At 34.6% G+C, this 21845-nt stretch overlaps 1 long non-coding RNA gene across 1 annotated transcript; it reads right to left on the reverse strand.

The window, feature by feature from the left end:
- Positions 1–7558: 7558 nt before the first annotated feature.
- Positions 7559–21845, reverse strand: LOC145242053 (uncharacterized). Its single transcript, XR_013862647.1, has 4 exons — positions 21058–21845; positions 19257–20790; positions 13353–13728; positions 7559–8096 (listed from the first exon to the last, which is right to left on the reverse strand). It is a non-coding gene; the product is annotated as an uncharacterized LOC145242053 (long non-coding RNA).

Raw genomic sequence — 21845 nt, forward strand, 5'->3', positions numbered from 1 at the left:
CAACAATATTCCATTCTTGGACGTACTTGGCTCTTATATAGATAGAGAATAGCATCAGCAGTGAGATATTTACCGGATCGATAGAAAGATCCCACCATTTTTCCAGCGGTCTTGGCAACAAATTTGATGCACGTGTTCCATTTAAGATCAGGAGTAAAGGTCAAGCCCAGAAGCTTGTCAAAACTTGAGGCTTCCTGAAGACGAGAGCCATTCATTTCAATTGATGCCAGATGTGGATCAGAATGTTGATGATGTAAAGAGAGAAGCTTGGTTTTAGATGCATTAAAAGTAACCAGCCACTCCTTTCCCCATTGTACTACATGCTCAACCATAAATGGTAGTGTCGTCAGCATAAATGTCTACAAATGATGTAAGGATGTGATTTGGAAGATCTCTAATGTAGACCAGGAAAAGAGTTGGGCCCAGGATGGACCCCTGAGGGACATCGGCATTAATACTGTGAGCTTCTGATTTTTGTCCCTCAACTACTACTCTTAAGAACCTATCAGAAAGAAATGATTTAATAATTGAGAAGACATTTCCAGCTATACCATAGCTAGAGATCTTATGAAAAACCTTTATGCCATACCCTATCAAAATATCCGACATAGACACAGTTAATCAACCGAGAACCACATCACTCTATATAAAAGCATATAAGATATCAACGGAAACACATTCGAGAGTCAAAACAATGAAAATAATTTGCTGTTGTCCTAGCCCTACTCATGAGCAACAAAAAAAATCAATTAAGAAAACATGTTATTGTGATACAATACAAAAACCAGTCATCTCATGAATGCAAATTGTATTCATCCTCTTCTTGAGTCAATATCATCTTTCGCTGCAATTTGGCTGAAAAAGCTGTTTACTTGCCTCCCCGCGAGGACAAAGTTAGACACAAGATTGTTTTTTAATGTGGAGAGCTTTGCCCAGTGAGAGACTAAAATCGTCAGTTGTTTACCATGAAACACTGTTTCTTTTAATTAAAACCTACCATTAATATCACATTACTTTTCTTTCTTATTGTCTGTCCTATCTAAAAGCTAATTTCTTCTCTCTCAAATTCCAACAACAGTCACAAATTTGGTAGCTTGAAATAAAAAAATGCATAATCAATATTTTAAAATTTCTCAAAATGTATCGCATGAAAACTATTTAAAATGATTGCATCTAATTTTTAATTTTTTTTTATTTGAATCTATTATTTTTAACTATTTGATTTTTAATAGAAAATAAACTTTCCTTTTAAGGAGAGATAAAATTAATTCTATGAACAGAAGATATTTGCACCACTTTTATGTCCACCTGATGGAGATTGAAATCAAGATACAATGATACTAAACATGTCTAGAATCCTTTACATTATTTTGGTTCTAGGAAAATGTCTCAACTGTAATGGGTCTTAAAAAAAAAATGAAATTCAGATAATGGATCAAATTTAGTGCAAATCTTGAATACTGAATTTTTCAAATAGTTGTGCCCAGATTATGCCCCTTAAAACCTTTTTAAATAGTCTAATAAAGGCTTTTTAAAAAGTTCAATAAAACCTTTTAAAATGGTCCACTTAAGCCTTTCAAAATAGTTCACTAAAACCCTTTAAAATAGTCAATGAAACCTTTTAAAATAGTCCAATAACACCTTTTAAACTAGTTCAATAAAACCTTTTAAAATAGTCTATTAAAACCTTTCAAAATAGTCAACTAAAACCTTATAAAATCGTCCACTAAAACCTTTAAATAGTCCAATAAAACTTTTTAATCTAGTTCAATAAAACGTTTTAAAATACTCCATTAAAACCTTTTAAAATAGTCCATTAAAACCTTTTAAATAGTCCACTAAAACCTTTTCAAATAGTTCAATAAAACCTTTTAAAATAGTCCATTAAAACTTTTTAAAATAATCCATTAAAACCTTTTAAATAGTCCACTAAAACCTTTGAAAATAGTTCAATAAAACCTTTTAAAATAGTCCATTAAAACCTTTCAAAATAATCCATTAAAACCTTTTAAATAGTCCACTAAAATCTTTTAAAATAGTCTAATAAAATTGAAATTTATTATCTGATACATAATATCTATTGTTAAAATTTCACCCAAATTTGAATGTTTACAAATGAATTTCATCCAATTTTTACCTCCTTTGTATGGAACCAAATTCAAGTAAATTAACTCTACATTACCCACCCTTATACCTAGAAGCTGAGCTGTCTTCCAAAATTCCTAATGATCTGATATGTAGTTAGTTTAAGAGTGAATCCTGTATATGCAACTATAGAAGCATATATATACATACATGATAAATAAATTTAAATGAATATAAATGTATTCAGCAATAAATAAATTTGCATCTATTTACTGCCTATATTTTCACTCTGCATGCCTTTGTCCCAAGAATTTATGTTGCAGAAGCAAAGAATTTGCATTAATAAGTTTTAATTTCCGAAAAGACAAAAGTGGAGCGCTTTAAGCAGGGTAAGCCTGGCTCCAATAAATGACTGGATGGAAGGATGGAGAGAGGAAAATAGAGCACAGCTTGGGTGGTCAAGTGCTGAGTTATGGGAGGAGGAGGATCAAAAGGAGGAGAAGGAGGGGGGGAATGTGTTCGTTGGACTTGTATCTCCAAATCAGTGAATAAGTCCTTATTTATGAATGAATTATGGTAATTACACATAAAATATATTCGCATGGTCGGGGGTAGGGGGAAAAAAATTAATCCTTTCAGATGTTTAGTATTCACTTCACATGGATAACAGCAGCCACTAAGACGGGCATTAGCCAAACAGCAAATTTTATAGGACTGTGGACTGAAATCACACTTTCTTGGTAAACATGCATGAACATATATACAGTCCTGGTCAAAATCATAAGACCACTTAAGAAAGTAAGCGTTTACGCATATTATCGAATTTTTAATCAAACAAATGGTTGAAACCATTGCCAAAAGGGAAAATATGATGGAAAAAAATGAAATCTGCTTCATTCGAAACCTTAACCCTGATCTAATAATTATTTTTTAAGAAACAAACATTTTCACCTGGTCAAAATGATAAGACCACTTTAATAAAATCGGCTAGTTTGGAAAAAATGAATACAAAAAGCTTTCTATGTTACTAAAAGAAACTTGTTAGTGGATAAAAAACATCTTACTAAATTATAAATGGCAAAAGGGAAACCATTATCAGAGTTTGAGAGAGGAAGGATCTTTGAGCTTAATAGGGGTGGAATCTCCCATAGATCCATTGCAAACGAAGTGAATCGTAGCAAAACGGTCATCACAATTTTTTTAAGAAATCCAGATCAATATGGGCACAAAAAGAGTCCAGGTCGACCAAAAAATATAACCCCATCACTGGATCGCCGTATCAGAAGAAGTTTAAAAAAAAACTCCAGTATGAGCTCAAGTCGATTGAAAAGCCAAACAACAGCAGAATATAGTCCTAAAACCATCAGAAGGCATCTGAAAATGAAGGGTTTAAATCATTTAAAGCGACTGCAGAAACCATGTCTTCTTGAATAGCACAAAACTAACTGACTTAAATATGCTGCCAAATATCAGACTTGGGATGAAGAGAAGTGGGAAAATGTAATTTTCTCCGATCAGAAAAAGTTTAATCTAGATGGTCCAGATGGATTTCAACACTATTGGCATGATAAAAATTTGCCCAAAGAGACTTTTTCAACTCGGCATAGTGGCGGAGGGTCTTTAATGATCTGGGATGCTTTCTCGTCAGCTGGGACCCTAAAGTTTCAAGTAGTGGAAGGCCGGCAAACATCATTGAAGTACATTTCAATGCTTGAAAATGCTTCTATCAGGACTGAAGGTCCACGTCTGTGTGGAAGACATTGGATTTTCCAGCAAGACAACGCTGCGATACACATTTCTCGACAAGCACGAGAATACTTTTCTTCAAATAATATAGAATTGTTAGATCATCCAGCATGTTCTCCGGACCTCAACCCCATTGAAAATCTTTGGGGATGGATGGCAAAAGAAGTGTTCAAGGATGGAACCCAGTATGATTCGATAAAAGAACTGTCTGATTCAGTTTTCAGTACATGGGATAAAATTCCTTCGCAACTGATAAAAAACTTAGTCGCAAGCATGCCGAAGAGAATTTTTGAAGTAATTCGTAATAATGAAGGCTATACTAAATACTGAGACCCTTTTTAGTAATTTATAATTGCCTTTTGTTAGATAAATTATCAGTCGTCTTATCATTTTGACCAGGTGAAAATGTTTGTTTTTTAAAAAATAATTATTAGATCAGGGTTAAGGTTTCGAATGAAGCAGATTTCATTTTTTTCCATCATATTTTCCCTTTTGGCAATGGTTTCAACCATTTGTTTGATTAAAAATTCGATAATATGCATAAACACTTACTTTCTTAACTGTTCTTATGATTTTGACCAGGACTGTATATATATATATATATATATATATATATATATATATATATATATATATATATACATATATATATATATATATATATATATATATATATATATATATATATATATATATACTAGCATGCGCACCCGGCGTTGCCCGGGTGTTTGGATGTGTATGTTGAGCAAGAAAGAAAAAAAAGTGGTAGTAGGAAGTCAGGCTCGAACCCATACCGCAAAGGAGGAAAAGAACGGGGTAAAAACTAAAGTTTATGCTGTTACGACCACCACCAAACCGGAAGCGACGTTTTTTAAATTTAAGGCTAGACAATCTAAAGGAGAGGATAACTTTAAAAAATATTGACGAAAAAAGCGCCTAGTTGAAGGGAAGATATTAATGTTTTTCGATATTTGTCGTATGAAAGGTCGAACTTTAAAACGATACTAATCTTGGTAAAATCCGTCGCCCTCTATTGAAAGTTTAAGGCAGACATGCAAACAGACATACATACATACATTTATATATTGGTAACTAAAAATTTTCGACCCAAACTGATGAAAAAACTTGCCCTATCTCTGAATACACTTTATGTAAAATTTCAAATATTTAGACCAGAAATTGTTTGAGTAATTTGGAAGAGACCGCAGAGGTAATTTTTTTTTTACTTTGACCCCTATTATGACCCCTTAAAATTTATTGTTTTGGGCTCAAATCAAGTTATTAAGTTAGATCCATGTCCAAGGAACCTATATCTAAAATTTCAAGTGCGTAGACCCAAAATTGTCAGAGGAGTTTGGTAGAGTTCTCAAAAGTCAAATCGTTGAACTTTGACCCCTTAATCGCAAAATTTCTGGCCAAAAACCGATCACATCGATTTTCCCAAATCTCAGTAACCTGTATATCACATTTCGAGTCTGTAGACTAAAAAATTGACAGAGTTATTGCGTAGGGAAATGTACACAGACACACAGATACACAGACACTTTCACTTTTATATATATATATATATATATATATATATATATATATATATATATATATATATATATATCTTTTTAAAAAATTTGGAAGGATGAGATGCAGGTAAAATTTTTTCCCATGTTTTTCCACATAAGGAAAATGGACTCCATACTGTTCATTGTTAAAGTGTTTTTATTCAGTACGTCTGACGATAGGCTGTTCTTGTGAAATTTTCAAACGACATAATGTTTGAATTTGAATTTGTCTGAATAGTCTAGACACAATTGTAACTAACGATGAAATACATTATTTGTTGCTATCAATCTATTCCTTGATGTCTTGATTTTGTTAAAACAATATATATATATATATATATATATATACATATATATATATATATATATATATATATATATATATATATATTTATATATATATATTATTCCAGGGTGAAAGATATCCAAAAATTAAGAATAACTGAATTTCAACAAGGGTTTTGGTAGTGCTTAATCAAAGAGTGTAAAATATAATTTTTATTTTCTTTATGCAAATACAGGCATATTTTGCTACGATGTGCAGCTTGTTTCAATCATAATTGATCTCATCAGGCAAGAAAATTTTAAAATTTCAAGACCATTTTCAATTTTAGAGGACAGAAAATATTCTTTGCCGTAACTGGCGTGAGGCAAGGTTAATGTTCTTAATAACATTAATCTCGCCTCACGCAAGTCTTGAACCTTTGACTGTATTTACATAAAGAAAAATAAAAACTACATATATATATATATATATATATATATATATATATATATATATATATATATATATATATATATATATATATTAGTGGCCTGGTAAAGTCACAGGGGAGACAACCGAAGCAACAAAACTTAAGTATTAGTACTTCATTTATATATTTACATTCTTATTTATATATATATATATATATATATATATATATATATATATATATATATATAATATTATATATATATATATATATAATATTATATATATATATATATATATATATATATGTATATATATATTAGTGATATTAATGATAGGCTGATTCCAAATTTCTGATACAATTACCGATTCTTTAAAATTTGTAAATGTTTAGAAATTTGTTGTTTTTTAGGGAAGTAGATATAATTTCATTTTTAATTTGACCCCTTCATGTATTGTATCCAAGATTTTGATGAAATCATTGTGAGATTTTCATGTAGAGTTTGTACTTGTGCAAAAAAAAAACCGGAAAAAAGATAACATTATTTCAGAGAATCAAAAAGCAACTTGTTGGAACATTTAAAATCTTTTAATATTAAACTGTGAACTCTCTGAGAGGCGTCATATAGACGTTTAGCAAATAGATACTAAATGAATTTCAAAGGGTCTGATAAGAGGATAGACAAGTGAATTCTAGAATATTTATTTTGCTCATCATAATTTCACAATACCAATAAAAATTGGAATTGACTTTTTATGGTAAATGCTACATTTGGGAATAGGATTCCTTACCTGCAGTCTTTGACTATTATAGTTATGTTGCAAACAAAAATTTTGTAATACATACATGGCTGATAGAGATTTTAGGTTTTCAAGAAAAATATTAAAATAATTATTTTTTGAAATCGGAAATAAGGCTTAATTTTTTCTAATTGTGATACCGATTCCCCCAGAAGTTCCAGTTTTTCTAATTCTCGATTCTGATTAATCGTCCCAACACTGATATATATATGTATATATGATATATACTCGCACATAAATATTTGTATAATTAAAAAATAAAAGTAAAATCACGTGTGTTGATTAAGTTTTCACACATTCATATCAATGCAATTAGAAAATTATAAAGTAATTTTACTTTTTCTTGTACACAATTTTTTTTTAACAGTTAATTTGTCTGTAATCAACTCTTTTATAAAGTTTCAAAGAAAAAAATATCAGGTAAAATAAACTTTCTTTACATGATATCATAACATGTGAATTCTTCGTTTTTGCAGACTTCTTAAGCAAACCAGAAGATGTGTTGACTGAAACGTGGTGAAACAACAACAGCTATAAAAATGAGGATAACCGTTTGCAAAAGAATGAATACAGGGTGGAACGATAAAAGTGTCGCCCTAAAAAACAACAACACTACAGCTTTATTTTAAAACTTTTATTAAAAGAATCAATTCATGTAACTTGATTATGTAGTAGAGCTGACATCTATTCAATGTAGCCACCTTCAGCCTCAACCACCGCCTCAATACAGGTCTTGAACTGGGAGCATGCCTTTTTCCACAAGTGCCAGCTGAAGCTCAGCGAATACTTGGCTGATAACAGCGATCAGGCTGACTTTGGTATTGTGAGAGGTCATGTTGGTGATGTTCTTGACATATGACCAAACAAAGTAGTCCATCAGGTTCAGGTCAGAGGAAGAGGGGGGCAGTGAGAGAAGAGTACAAAGTCATAGCACTCCTTATGAAACCAAGCCTTGGTCTCTTTGGACTTGTGTAAGCATGTCAATGACCCTCATCGCAGCCTCTTTCATTTTGTCAATTGTTATAACAGCCTCTAAAGTTTTAATTGAGCTTGGGAAATAACCAAAAGTCACAGGGAACAAGGTCTGAGCTAGAGAGAGGGTGAGGAACTGTCTTTATGCCTATCATGGTCAAATAGTCTGATCTTCTCTGAGCTGTAACAATCAGGCTTTAGTAGGGTGTATTCCAATTCCTGCTGTAGCTGTGCATTTGAACCTGAAATCATAAAAATTGGTCAATCATCTCATAAGATGTATAGCAATAACATACTGAATTTTCAAGAGTCTATGACAATTGTAAATGTTTGGAAAATTATTGAAGGCCCCTCGTATGTAAAAATAACAAAAAACATGCGGACATTATTTTTTTAGCTAAATTAATGCTTTTCCTATATAGTCTAATAAGACCAAATCGATGTTAAAATATTATTCTGTTTTAATTGTTCTAATTTACCATAATTTGTAATTAACTGAACCAGCCTTGCATCCTTCACATGACTGTCTTTCGTTTTCCTTTCACTATGTTGATTCAACCATTCTCAAATTGTTCTTTATATTCCATTACATCTATATTTTTATGCGTGTTCCAAAAGTAATGTCTCCTATTTTTTTCGCCTGTATGGATCAGAGAGGATTGCAAATTGCATTGTTATGATGACCAAACTTATGCATTCATCTCTCTGTTGTTGATATTGACAGTGTGAAACTACGAAAGCAACCCCTGTCATGAAGCATGCACCCTTGAATACCGGGCAAAAGCTCATTAAAAATGGTAATGATTATGTAGAAAAATAATTTCTGGAGCACAGAAGGTCGCTCGTTTTAATGGTACCACTCTAATCTTCATAGCTCTTCAATTTTTGGAGTTAAAATTAAAAAAATTGGAGTTAAAAAAAATGATTCCTGTAGGAGTACAAAGAATGTTTAATTATGTAAGAAGAATGTTTGAACCAAGATGATGATGATGATGATGATGATGATGATGATGATGATGAGTTTTTATTCCTGGATAAAAATAATAAGAACCAATAATACAAGTTAGAAGAGACTTATTTTTAGTAATGCAAGATAAACGTCTTAACAAATATGTTAGTTTATGAATCCATATATATATTAAGTAGTAGCGTTCGTATGTGTGTGTGTGTGTGTGTGTGTGTACAACTCTAAAACAGCCCACATCACTGGACCGATCATGACCAAACCTGGCATGATGATGGTTCCCCCACCTAGGGATGGTACACACCATTTTTCAACATTAAGGTCAAAGGTTAAGGTCATAGTATATATATATATATATATATACTCTTCTACAGTCCACACCACTGGAGCGATCATGATCAAACCTGACATGATCGTCTCCGAGCTAGAGATGGTGCACACCATTTTTCAAGGTTAAAGGTTAAAGTTGGGACTTTGCTAGTTTTCAAATAAAATCGAACTAAAATGGTAGTGCTTGTGACTCAACGAGTCACAAGGCAGTTCTGGTTTGATTTTATATGCTGGAAAGTTTGTATAAGTTTATTTTTACTGTTATCTCACGCCAAACAAAACACAGTGCCACTTTGACATAAGGGTCTACTATTAGGGACTAAATCTACGGGGATGCTATGTAGGGAGTTGAGTATCAAAATGTTCACGTTACACTTGAATGTCAATACCGTCAGGGAAACAGGGACCCAGGAGGGAATTCCAAAGTCTAGTATTTGAGAAAAGAAACTATTTGAGTCAAAGGTTTTTCAGCATCTACGTATCTTTACAATGTAGGGGTGGGATTTTGCTTCTTGTCAGGTTAGTTATTTTATGTCAAGGGGGGCACAAATGCTTTGTGTTTGTCAGAGCACATTCCATCAAAATATTTGTAAAACAAACACAGAGATGGGAAAGAGGTTGGAGCTTAGTTGCTAGTGTGGGACTCATCAGGTTGGCAACTCTTTTTTGGGCTCTAAGACCGAGAGACTCGTGGCAGATGCACCAGCCCAGATGTGACAACAGTACTCCATGCATGAGCGAATAGTGGCTTTGCAGAGGTACAAGATACTCTCAGGTGTGAGAAACCTTCTAGTACAGTAGATACGAGAGGCGTGCAATAAATAATGCCCATGACCCACTTCCCATAGCAGTATATCAACGAAACTTGGTACAGTTATTAGTCTTTCTCTACATAGGAAACACCCAGAGTTATGCATTTCTCCCATGAGCTTGATGCAGCTCTGGAGACCGTTTTTGTAGAACACCCCAGGTTGGTCTTCCAACTATGACATGACTTCAGAAATCAAGGCTGCATCATCTGGGAAACGCTTTCCTTTCAAAAACAACTTCATGGCTGGGAAAAGGTGAAAATCAGAGGGTGCAAGGTCAGGAGAGTAGGGAGGATGGGGAAGAATTTCATAACAACATGCCTGTGCTTCTGATCTAGTGACATGCGAGTTGTGGACCGGAGCGTTGTCCTGCAGGAGGAGGGTATCTTTGCTGATCTTGCCCCGCCTCTTGATTTTGATAGCTTCCCTTAATATCCTCAAAAGTGAAGCATAATAGGCTCCTGTAATTGTGGTACCCTTTGCCAGGAAATCTGTCATCACTACTCCATCCTGGTACCAGAAGACTGTGAGGGCTGCACCCTTGCCTTCTTTGGAGGTGGTGAGTCCAAGTGCTTCCACTGCATTATCTGGGCTTTGGTCTCTGGATCGTAGTGATGGACCCAGGTTTCATCCTGCGTAATCAGTCTTTTGAAAATTGGGTCAAGGGCATTACTTATTGCACGCCCCTCGTAGAGCACACCAGCATTAATATCACACAACCACCAAGGACAGCCTAGATTTTTCTCTGATCTAAGAAGGATTTAATTATGTTAGTATTTGTCCAGTAATACAATATGATTTAATTTTCATGAGAAGAAAATCATGTCAAACCCTTTCAAAAGCCTTAAATATATACAACCTAGCCCGCCTACCAGTGTGTGGTACATACGTTCAGAGAGTACATTTAGAATATCTGCAGTAGAATGAGCTTGCCTAAATCCATACTATTGGTCAAAAGGAAGATTGTAATCAATGAGGTGGTGGACTAATGTTTAAGTAATAAAGGATTCAAAGATTTTGTTTAAGAGAGGAAGGCGACTAATGGATCAATAATTGCGTGGGCCAATTCTTTCATCAGATTTCTTGAAAACTGGTACCACAGAACCAATTTTCCAGCACTCAGGAAAGCAAGATTTGGTAAGACATTTGCTGAAGAGCTTGTAGAGAACTGAAGCAACTTCAGTAGTGCATTTTTTAATAGTATAATAGGAATGAAATCAAGGCCACAACACCTTTGAGATGTTTACATTTTTTATGATATCGCAAACATGAGAAGGGGTGATTTTCAAATCATCGAGTCTGGCTTCTGTCTGCAAAGGGAAATTTGGGAGGGAGTAGTTTGTTAAATCTAAAATGAGGTTGGAAGCAAACTGCTATGCGAGCACGTTAGTCTTTTCAGTTGCCATCATTGTATCATTGTTGGAGAGAGGAGGAATTGTAGATTGACCATTATTTACTGTTATAAATTTTGCAGAAATCACAAGTTCCTAATTTCTGGTGATTTTGGTATGCCTTTTCTTGGCTGAGTCTATTTCACTCTTACAGTTATTGTTAGCTTCCATAGACTATTTGTACTGGACTTATGTCTGACAAATCTTCAAAATGCATGATGCTTTGAGCAACAGTAGCTGCACAAGTAGAAGTAAACCATTGGAAAGAGTGGGGTTTGCTATAAAAATTCTGTGTGGGAACATGTGCTTTAATTTCTGCTTTGAACCATTCAGTAACCCATATATAGAAATAATAATATAGTTTGGGATTTAGAGAGACACAAACCAAATCTTCATTTGCATTAGATATTCTAGTGGCAATGATGTACTGGTTAGGAAAACAGGCTGGGCATCTGAGAATGCATGTAATGCTCTTGGAAAAGGTATGAATACACTTCCACTCACTCCCAGCTATGAACGAATTATTGCTTAATAGCGAAATTAGAAATGTGCATTATATATATATATATATATAAATAATTATTAACTATAATAATTATTAAATACCTACAGACACTAGGGTTACATCCTTTCAGGAATCATCAGTGTAGGATGACACGATTACTGCTGATCAGGAGATTTGAGCCCAGCAACAAAGTCATCTATGACTTTCTTAGCAAGGAACAAATCGTCTCGGCCAACCTTAATCACGAGAAATATCGTTGAAATTTAAACATTTATTTTTAAATGTCTTAACGTCTGTCAGAGTGAGCTAATAATTATAATATGATAATCTGCACATGAGAGCTAAATTGACCGACTTTATTTCAACTGAAAGTGTTCAACGATAAAAAACGAGTTTCTTAAAGGGCTGACATAATTACTTACTAAAATAATTATTAAATACCTACGGACACTAGTGTTTCATTCTTTCAGGAATCATCAGTGTAGGATGACACGATTACTGCCAATCAGGAGATTCGAACCTGGCAACAAAGTCATCTCTGACTCCATTAGTAAGGAACAAATATATATATATATATATATATATATATATATATATATATATATATATATATATGCTTCCTTCAGTCTTTTCAGACTATGGATACCCACGGTAAGGGTGCTTGCGCGTGAAATTTTTATGGCAAGAGTTGTGCAATCTCCAACCACATCTCTCCTTAGTCGACATTGTTGAATACCAGTGGCAAGTTCAGGACGACTGGAAACAATGCCGAGATAAGCAGAAAAAACATACAGTGCCTAGAATTCCCAAATTGTGACCCATCTGGTACTAGCCAGGTTCAACGTTGCTTGACTTCGGTGATCTGATGGGAACCGGTGTGTCAATGTGATTATGCTATATATATATATATATATATATATATATATATATATATATATATATATATATATATATATAATGCTCACTTCTAATTTCATTATAATTAAGCAAATCAACAAATTATAACTTTATTTTTTACTGTTTTGTTTAAATTTAAGAAACTAAGCAGATTAAAGTACACTGCATCTCTTATCAGACTACACATGATCAATGCTAACGCCCTACCTACACTAGTCAGTGCATCTTATCAGGATGCATTTATAAACCGAATCTCAACTCTGTAGCTGCGCATGTTATGTGCATACACACAATGATGCATATCAGCAACTTGTGAGGTTTGGGTTGTGTGTATGTGTCACTATTCTCTGTCTAGTGGTTCTTCACTATCTGAACTCTAAGTTATATTTGTGACCTATTTGAGTTCGTTCCGTGATCGTCTTGTGTGTGTGTGTGTGTGTGTGTGTGCACGCGCGTGTGTGTGCATGTGTATGTGCGCATGTGTGTGCTCATGTGTGTGTGTGTGCATGTGTATGTGTGTGTGTGCTCATGTGTGTGTGTGTGCTCGTGTGTGTGTGCGTGTGTGTGTGCGCGCGTGTGTGTGATACATGTATTCGACATACCTTTTTAAACTGCGTCTTTGATCTTGCGGTCAACCTGGGTTTCATTTGTTCTTGGAGGGAGGCTGAAAACTGTTTGAATGAATGAATTTCACTCCAAGACGATGGTTAGTTTTATAGTTTTTTATTCACTTTCCAAGTGCCGAACGCAGAAGAATGGAAAGTGAGGATCTTTGCTTGTGGTTAATTCTAATCTCCAATTTGGAGACACGTTATTTCCCTCCCAATGGGGGTGGGGAGAACAACCGTTAACCAGTCCACTCTTCTTTACATTCAAATTCCAGCTTCGACTCTTCAGCTAACCTGATCAGGTGGTAACAACTACGTCCTTCCGGTCCACTATTGTTAGAGCTTCCGGTGCAACTTGTCCATTTTATATCTATAAGATAATGTTTTGACAACTTTTATGAAAACATAGCTTCACATCTCATCTCTTGTTTACCTCATCAGTTAGATAGATAGATAGATAGATAGATAGATAGATAGATAGATAGATAGATAGATAGATACACATAGATAGATAGATAGATAGATAGATAGATAGCTACACATAGATATATAGATAGATCAAAAGACATATAAATAACAGATAATATCTCGTGTTCCCAACTATGTAACACACTATTCTCGAGTGTATTTTGTGTCTCAACTTAACATAAGGATACTTCAACTCACAAGTAAACCTTGACCAAATATTCAAAATAGTATTCAAAGCTCAAATAAGATCTCCTTGACATGATTATAAACTGACTCATTGTAGGAATGGCCTTCTTCTAGTGATGCCACTATAAGTAATAATATCACTTAACTGGATACCCCACCAGACAAGATGAAATCTTGGAATCCAACATGGCCAAGAAAAGACTATAATAAAGGTAAACTATAACATGGTTAATTGGTCAATTGGAAGAGAAAAATTTATGTTCTTTACTGCATTACTAAATAATCTTGATTGAACGCTCGGATATCTATTTACTCTCTATAGAATTTCCGGTGTTAGTTGCAGGATTAGGGCCTTTTAATTTCTGAGAGTTAACTGAAGGAAAATGAAAATGGAGGAAAAAAATAAAAGGCAAACATTGTATTTTATTGTAGACATAACATTTTTTCTGATAACATGGCTTCTCATATATTCTGCATAAATAGAAATATTTTTCTGTTACCGTATTTATTTATTGTTATATTATTTCATTTCAAATGTTACTATTTTTGCGTTTCCATAGAATTAGCATTTTCTATACAAACAATCGAAAAACAATTTTAAATCGATCAGTTTCAAAACATTTTCTCCGAATGAACCTTATTCTCATATATTTTTAAATTTTCATAATTTTTTTTTTTTAAATATCTTTTTAGTTTTCATCATTTTCTTCCGACTTTTTTTCTATTTAATGTTGATGTTTGTATTACGTTTCGGCCAATGTACCCCAGAGGCTTCTTCAGATTCCGTTTTTATTTACTGTAATGTTTTTCTAATATATTTCAATATTATTATTGTTTATTATTTATCAATGTCCATGTTTTGAAAGATAAACTGACGGTATTTTTCGTACTATTTGGATCCATCGGACGGACGACTTGTGTATCATTTTCACAATGTTTCAAACGTTGTGAAAATAAAACTCAAAATGAGAACAATAGTCCAAAGAATCCAAATAATACGAACAACCAATCGTCATCTAAAAAATTTAGAAATTATGGAATTTTTATTTACTTTATTTAAAGGCCACTCGAGGATAAGGATTAATTAGATGGACAGTGTAAATTGAATGATAACGAATATTATGGGAACACTGAAAATAATAAAAAGAATAAATAAAATTTGATGAAGTGTTTATTAATATTGGATTTGAAAATGACCATGTTCTAGCCTTCAAGGAAGCAATCTTGTGGCAACTTGTTCAACCGACAGAAAGTTCTAGAAAATAAACTTTGTACATATTTGATGCTATACACTGAAGAAGAAAGAAAAGCTGTAATAGTAAGACGAGTTCTACTAGTGAAAGTTTTACAAGGAGACACAAGAGATTGAAGCTCAGTCGAGCACCTTTCATGGAAACAATGATAGAGTAGTCATGTCAGTTCTGTAAGAAAGGGGCTGTAGAGAACAAAGAAGATCATCCCTCAACAGATTGTGAAGTTGATTTTGAAGACATGCTCTAAGCGGCACCTTTCCAGATGCGGCAGCAGTACTCCATCTTGAGTACTTTTTATTGCTTTTTAAAATACTAATACTTCAGTCAACTACTGCTAAAAAGAGGGATTTACTTAACTGTGGGTAATCACAACAGTTGAGTAAATCCTCCCCTTTTTTGGATGTATAAACTGATCGCCAATCTGGTTTTCTCCTGTAGAGCATTCACAGCAAGAACTCGGCTATCTACCACCGCTGTAAAGAACTTTCTTTTCTTCCTCTGTATACCTAAAAGCAAACTTCCATGAACAGAATTTATTCCTAAGAACTACCCATCTGTGAAATACAATACCAAACAACTGCTTCCTGACTGACTACAAGATTGTGTTAAGTTAAATGCCAACAAATATTTGCCAATCCATCCTTTTACGATCGATGATCTAAAAGTAATGCCTCCTATTTTTTATTATGGCCAAATGGACCAGAAAGGATTGAAAATTGCATTGTTATGATGACTTAACTTATGCATTCATGAACTGAAAGTTTTATCTTTGTTGCAGATATTGACGGTGTGAGACTCTAAGAAAGCAATCCTTGTTATGGCATCAAAAGCAAAAATGCATCATTGAATTCCTGGCAGAAGTGCATTGAGAATGACGGTGACTATGTAGAAAAACAAATTCTAGAGCACAAAAGGCCACTCATTCTAATGGTACCACTTCTGCCTTCGTAGCTCTTCAACTTTCTGAGTTAAAAAAAATAGGAGGCTTTACTTTTGGAACGACCCTTGTATGACAAAGCACGTTCCAGACATCCCGTATTCATCGCTGGCAACGGTGCATTAAGAATGAACTTGCAAAATTGACATGCAGAAAGACAAATTCTGGGACACAAAAGTCGCTCGTTTTAATAGTACCACTCCCATCTTCATAGAGCTTTAATTTTTTGAGATAAAAAAATAGGAGGCTTTACTTTTGGAACAATCTCCGTAAGTAATGTAAATCTATTTAATTTACTCATCATTTTTCATCTTCTCAAAGCACTGTTCATTACAAACGAACAATTTCATTAATCAGTAGCCTTTGAACTTGAAAGTTTCATTAGAGTAAAAAGAATATTATATTTATAGACAAGATGTGTTTTTTTTTAAAATCTTACTATATCTATCGGTTCCCTAAATGAAAACATATCAAGCACAGGTACGCTAGTTTAAAAAAAAAAAAAAACAGATTCAGTTTTGACATTTATTTTTAAACTGGTGTTATATTATTGATCTCTCGGAAAACGTCGGGTACCTTACCATGAACGATTGCGAATGTTTACGAATAGAAAAATGTTTGGATGGTGAAAAGAATGTTATCAGAACGAATTAGGTATTTTTCTTTTTTTTTTACAAGGTGATCACCACTTATCAAGGCCCGGAAGCCACTCAGGGATAAGGGTTATTGCATGTACAATATGTTAGTGTGGGGATAAAATAAAAGTGTCTACTAAAGGGGGCGGTTCATCAGGAATTTTTTTACGTTAAACTTGAAGACATCCAGGTTGTAGTCAAGTGGGAAGCAAGCAGACGGAACAGAGTTCCACAGGCGTGCAGTTCTAAGAAAGAAGCTTTGTTCATGGAATCTATGTTTTGATTTAGGCACAGATAAAGAGTGGGAAAAACTTTTGACAGTGGTTTCAGCTAGACGGGTGTTTTTCGTAAAAGATTGGCGAGGGGGGACTAGAGATTGGAGCTCAGACAAGCACCTGCCATGGAAATAACGATAAAACAAAGATAGGCTCGCAACGTCTCTTCTGTGGGAGAGAGGTTGCAGGGTAGAGAAAAGGGCATCCCCCACTAAGCCAAGAAGTCTATTTTACTCTGTCAAGGCAGGATAGGCTGTTTTTAGCAGCTCCTGCTCAGATATGGCAGCAGTATTCCATCCTTGGGCGTACTTGGCTTTTATATAGATAGAGAATTGTATCAGTAGTGAGATATCTTCTGGAGCGGTAGAAGGATCCCACTATCTTTCCAGCGACCTTGGCAACAGACTTGATGTACGTGTTCCATTTCAGATCAGGAGTAAAGGTCAAGCCCAGAAGCTTGTCAAAACATAGGGCTTCTCCTAGACAAGAGCCATCCATTTCAATTGATGCCAGATGGGGATCAGAGCATTGATGATGTAAAGATGAGAGCTTGGTTTTAGATGCATTAAAAGTAACCAGCCACGTCTTCCCCCACTGAACCACGTGGTCAAGATCAGAGGAGAGAGAATCAGAGAGAACTTTGTCATTTACAGCCTTTGATATGTTGCTGTAGATGGTCGTGTCATCAGCATAGATGTCAACGAATGATTTAAGTATGTGTTTAGGGAGATCATTGATGTAGATCAGGAAAAGAGTTAGGCCCAGGATGGACCCCTGAGGGACTCCAGCATTAATACTGCAGGCTCCTGATTTTTGTCCATCAACCACTACTCTTATGAGCCTATCAGAGAGAAATGATTTAATGATAGAGAAAACATTTCCAGTTATACCGTAGCTGGAAATCTTGTGAAGTAGACCCTTATGCCATACCTTGTCGAAGGCCTTTAATATGTCAAGAGCAATTGCCCTAGAAAGGAAGCCTTTGTCAAGAGATTCACTAATCGTATGAGATATAACCGTTAGCACATCTGCGGTAGATCTTGCAGAACAGAAACCATATTGCGTGTCACTAAGAAGGTTATTTCTGCTGAGGTGGTTGACTATTTCTCTATTTAATATGGATTCCAGCAACTTACTCATGACAAACAGGAGACTTATAGGTCTGTACTGAGAGGGAGATGACTTATCACCTGAATTCTTAAATACAGGGCATACTGATGAGGTTTTCCAGGGTGTTGGAAAGCACTTCTCCTTAAGGCAGCGCTTAAACAGTTTCGTAAGTATGGGAGCATGTTCTGGTTGAAGCTTTTTTAACACTATAATTGGGATGCCGTCAGGGCCAATTGCTTTCCTGGAATCAAGGTTCTTGATTAGCTTGGCGACCTCATGCACAAATATTTGTATGTTACCTAGCATGTTCTGTGTTATAGGAGGAAACATGGAGAGTTGATGGCCTTCGTCGCATAGGGTAGAATTAGCTGCAAAGTTCTTGGCAAATAGTTTGGCCTTGTCTGATGCTGATGAAATGACCTCAGGTCCATTGATAATGGTTGGGATAGAACGCACACTTCTGTTCAGGATCCTATTTGTTATTTGCCAAAACTGGTGGGAACCAAGCCGCTGCTCAGCTACTTTGGATTTAACGGACTGAGCATATAGCTGTCTTGCATTTTTTATTACTCTTTTACAGTGGTTGCTAGCGTTCCTGAAAGCAGCTTTAGTTTCAGTGCATCTATTATGTTGGTAGCTATGGAAAAAGTGATTTCTGTGCGCAATGGCAGCAGCACATTCTGGAGAGAACCATGGCTGGCTGTTAAGTTTTTGTTGGAATTTTTTAGATGGTATGAATCAGTCTATGCCTACAATTAGCCATTCAGTCAGGTCTAATACTATAGAGGACACATCCTTTTTAAACCTGGAATGCAGAGGTAGATCAGATATGAATGTACACAAGAAATCTCAGTAAGCCATGGAGTATCAGTATATAGTACAGTGGAGGTGTACGTCTGAGGACTTATTACATTTCATTTTTATCTTAACTGATACGACGGAGTGGTTGGAGGATCCTAGAGAGGAAAGAACGGCACATGAACATAGCTCAGAGGAAGTGGAGAGAAAAAGGTATAGAAGGCTTGCATACTGACCTGTAGTATCGGGCACACGGGTGGGCTTGCAAACAATCTGAGTGAGGTCATAAGCAATGGGAAAATCATGACAGAACCTCCTCTCATCGTCTGTCTTATTTGAGTGGGTCAGCCATTCCACGTTATGGACGTTGAAGTCACCACAGATCTGAATGTTAGCCGAGGGATGTGCAGACAAGATGTGGTTTATTTTAGAGAGATTAAATATTTATGTTAAAAATGTATATAACTTTGGAATTTTTTAATATAAACAAAAAGTTAGGATGACAGATCAAAACAAAACAAAGATGACTCAGTGATGACGTCAGATAATAAACAGAGAGAAAAGATGGTAATGTAGATACGTAGTCATTTAGAGAGTAGGAATTTGACAGACAAAGAGGAGTTAGCTAGAGACCGAATTAGATAGAAAACGATAATAATGTTCAGACACAGTAAATAGCAAAAATGTAAAAATAAGGAACTGCGTGCAACTCCGAAGACAGAGAATATCAGGAAATAAAAGTTGCAAGGAAATATAACCCAAGTTTTGATTGTTGTTCCTTGGGATGAATCTTCATTACAGTTTTTACAGACTTGTCAATGAAAACCAACCGATGGACGAAGATATGTTCCCGTTTGGGCCTGGTCTAATTCCCACAGAAATAATTCGTCATTTTGTTACAGACTGTCCCATCAATCTACTGTAGTTGAATCTGTTATACACTCACACTCATGAACACCAATACATTAGAGACAACAGAACACTGCTAGACAATCACACGTATATATAAGCTCCATTATATATACAGTATAACTAGACACACACATATAAATTTATAACCGTCATATAGATAACTGTGTAGACATCCACTCCGCTATAACACACTAGCGTGCTTGTGTCATCCAAAATGATACAAATTTTTTTAATTGTTTCTCAAATAGCCTACAATATTTATAATTAAAGTCACTTGGAAAAAAAATAATAGCTGTCATTGTATTCATAAATGATACTAATACTTCAAGTTAGCTGATGATGATGCTAAGTATGGTGTCATTTGGTAATCAAATACACATTGCAACACACACATATTTTCCAACAAATTGTGCATCCATATTAAAAAACGGAATTTATTTTAAGTGCACAAAAAATTTATTTTATAAACGTTGTGAAACCAAACTTTCCAAGTGGTGGTTTCAAACTAACATACAACTTTTATAATTAAATTCATTTGAAAATAAATAATAAAAATACAACAAACAATTGTCTTGTTTACATTACAAACAATACTAATACTTCAGTGAACTACTGTTAGTGTTTGCCTTTGCTTGAATATAAATGAAATTGTCTCCTTTAATGTTATATGCAAAGGAATAGTTATTTACATCTAGAAATAGTGAAACAGACATGCAATGTATAAGATAAATATATAGAAGGCATTTAATGTTAGAATAAAAAGATTATCTTACCTATTTTAATGCATATCAAACCTGATGAAACAATAAATAGAGTGATTGGTCCATTTTACTACATATTGGTCTGTTTGGTTTGTTTCTGAAATAATTAAAGGCTTATCTGGTTTTATTGTGTAGTGAGGTGTACAGATCGGGGACGACACATAATGGGGTACACAGAACGGAGACGGATAACACCATTTGTAACAGTTAAAATTTATAATATGAGCTTGATATAAAGAGAGATGTAGACAGTTCTTTTAACACATAGGGGATGGATACATTATTGAGGAGGAGGTATTAAGTTACACTTTGGAAGAGTTTTACACAATGTTCTTTTACAAAAACGATCACAAAAACACATTACCTTTCAGGTTGAAATGATGACGAACGAAGACAAAGGCTTATTTATTACATGACGATACTTATTATTTCAGCTAGATGAGATGGTCAGGGATTTGATTGCCGTGCAGAATTACATTGTCCTGCCTCCCATTCTGGTTCGCTTCCAAAAGAGGTTCAGCTAACTCACTCTTCTGACTCTAACTGTCAACTCAACTCCCATTGGACTTCTTTTCATGACTGACTCTAACTTAACTGAATATATTGTCAACTATTTTTCTTTGTGACGTCAGAATCGTGCTCAAACGCATGAATATTTCTCACATGGATTTACATACACATGTCTCCGACACGTTTTTGGCAAAACAAAGACATTCGTTAATTTACATTATCCGATATCAAACCTGACTTTATATTCCTAATATAATGGACAATTCTCCACATTCCTAGGATTGCATCTAAATTGCAATATGTATTCTTTGCAACTTTTTGTTACTGGGTTCGATTCTAGCCTTTTCCTTTAATAAATATTTGTTCAAACCTGTTTACTTTGTTTCTCTAATTACCGGAATCGGTCCCCTTCCATATTCAACACTGTTTTATGATGCATTTAACCTGGTTAGCTTATTATTGCTGAAATACAATATAAGGTTTGTCTGGTCTATTTTACAGCATACTGGCCCGTTTGGGGCCCAATTCATGGAGAAACAAAAAGTTCGTCTAGTCTTTTTTTACAGCATATTGGCACTTTTAGGGTCATTTAATGTTGACAAATTAGTCTTTTTTTTTGGGGGGGGGGATATTAACGGTAGT

The sequence above is a fragment of the Euprymna scolopes genome, chromosome 21, assembly GCF_053919585.1.
Source record: "Euprymna scolopes isolate OS-2025 chromosome 21, ASM5391958v1, whole genome shotgun sequence".
NCBI classification, from domain to species: domain Eukaryota; kingdom Metazoa; phylum Mollusca; class Cephalopoda; order Sepiida; family Sepiolidae; genus Euprymna; species Euprymna scolopes.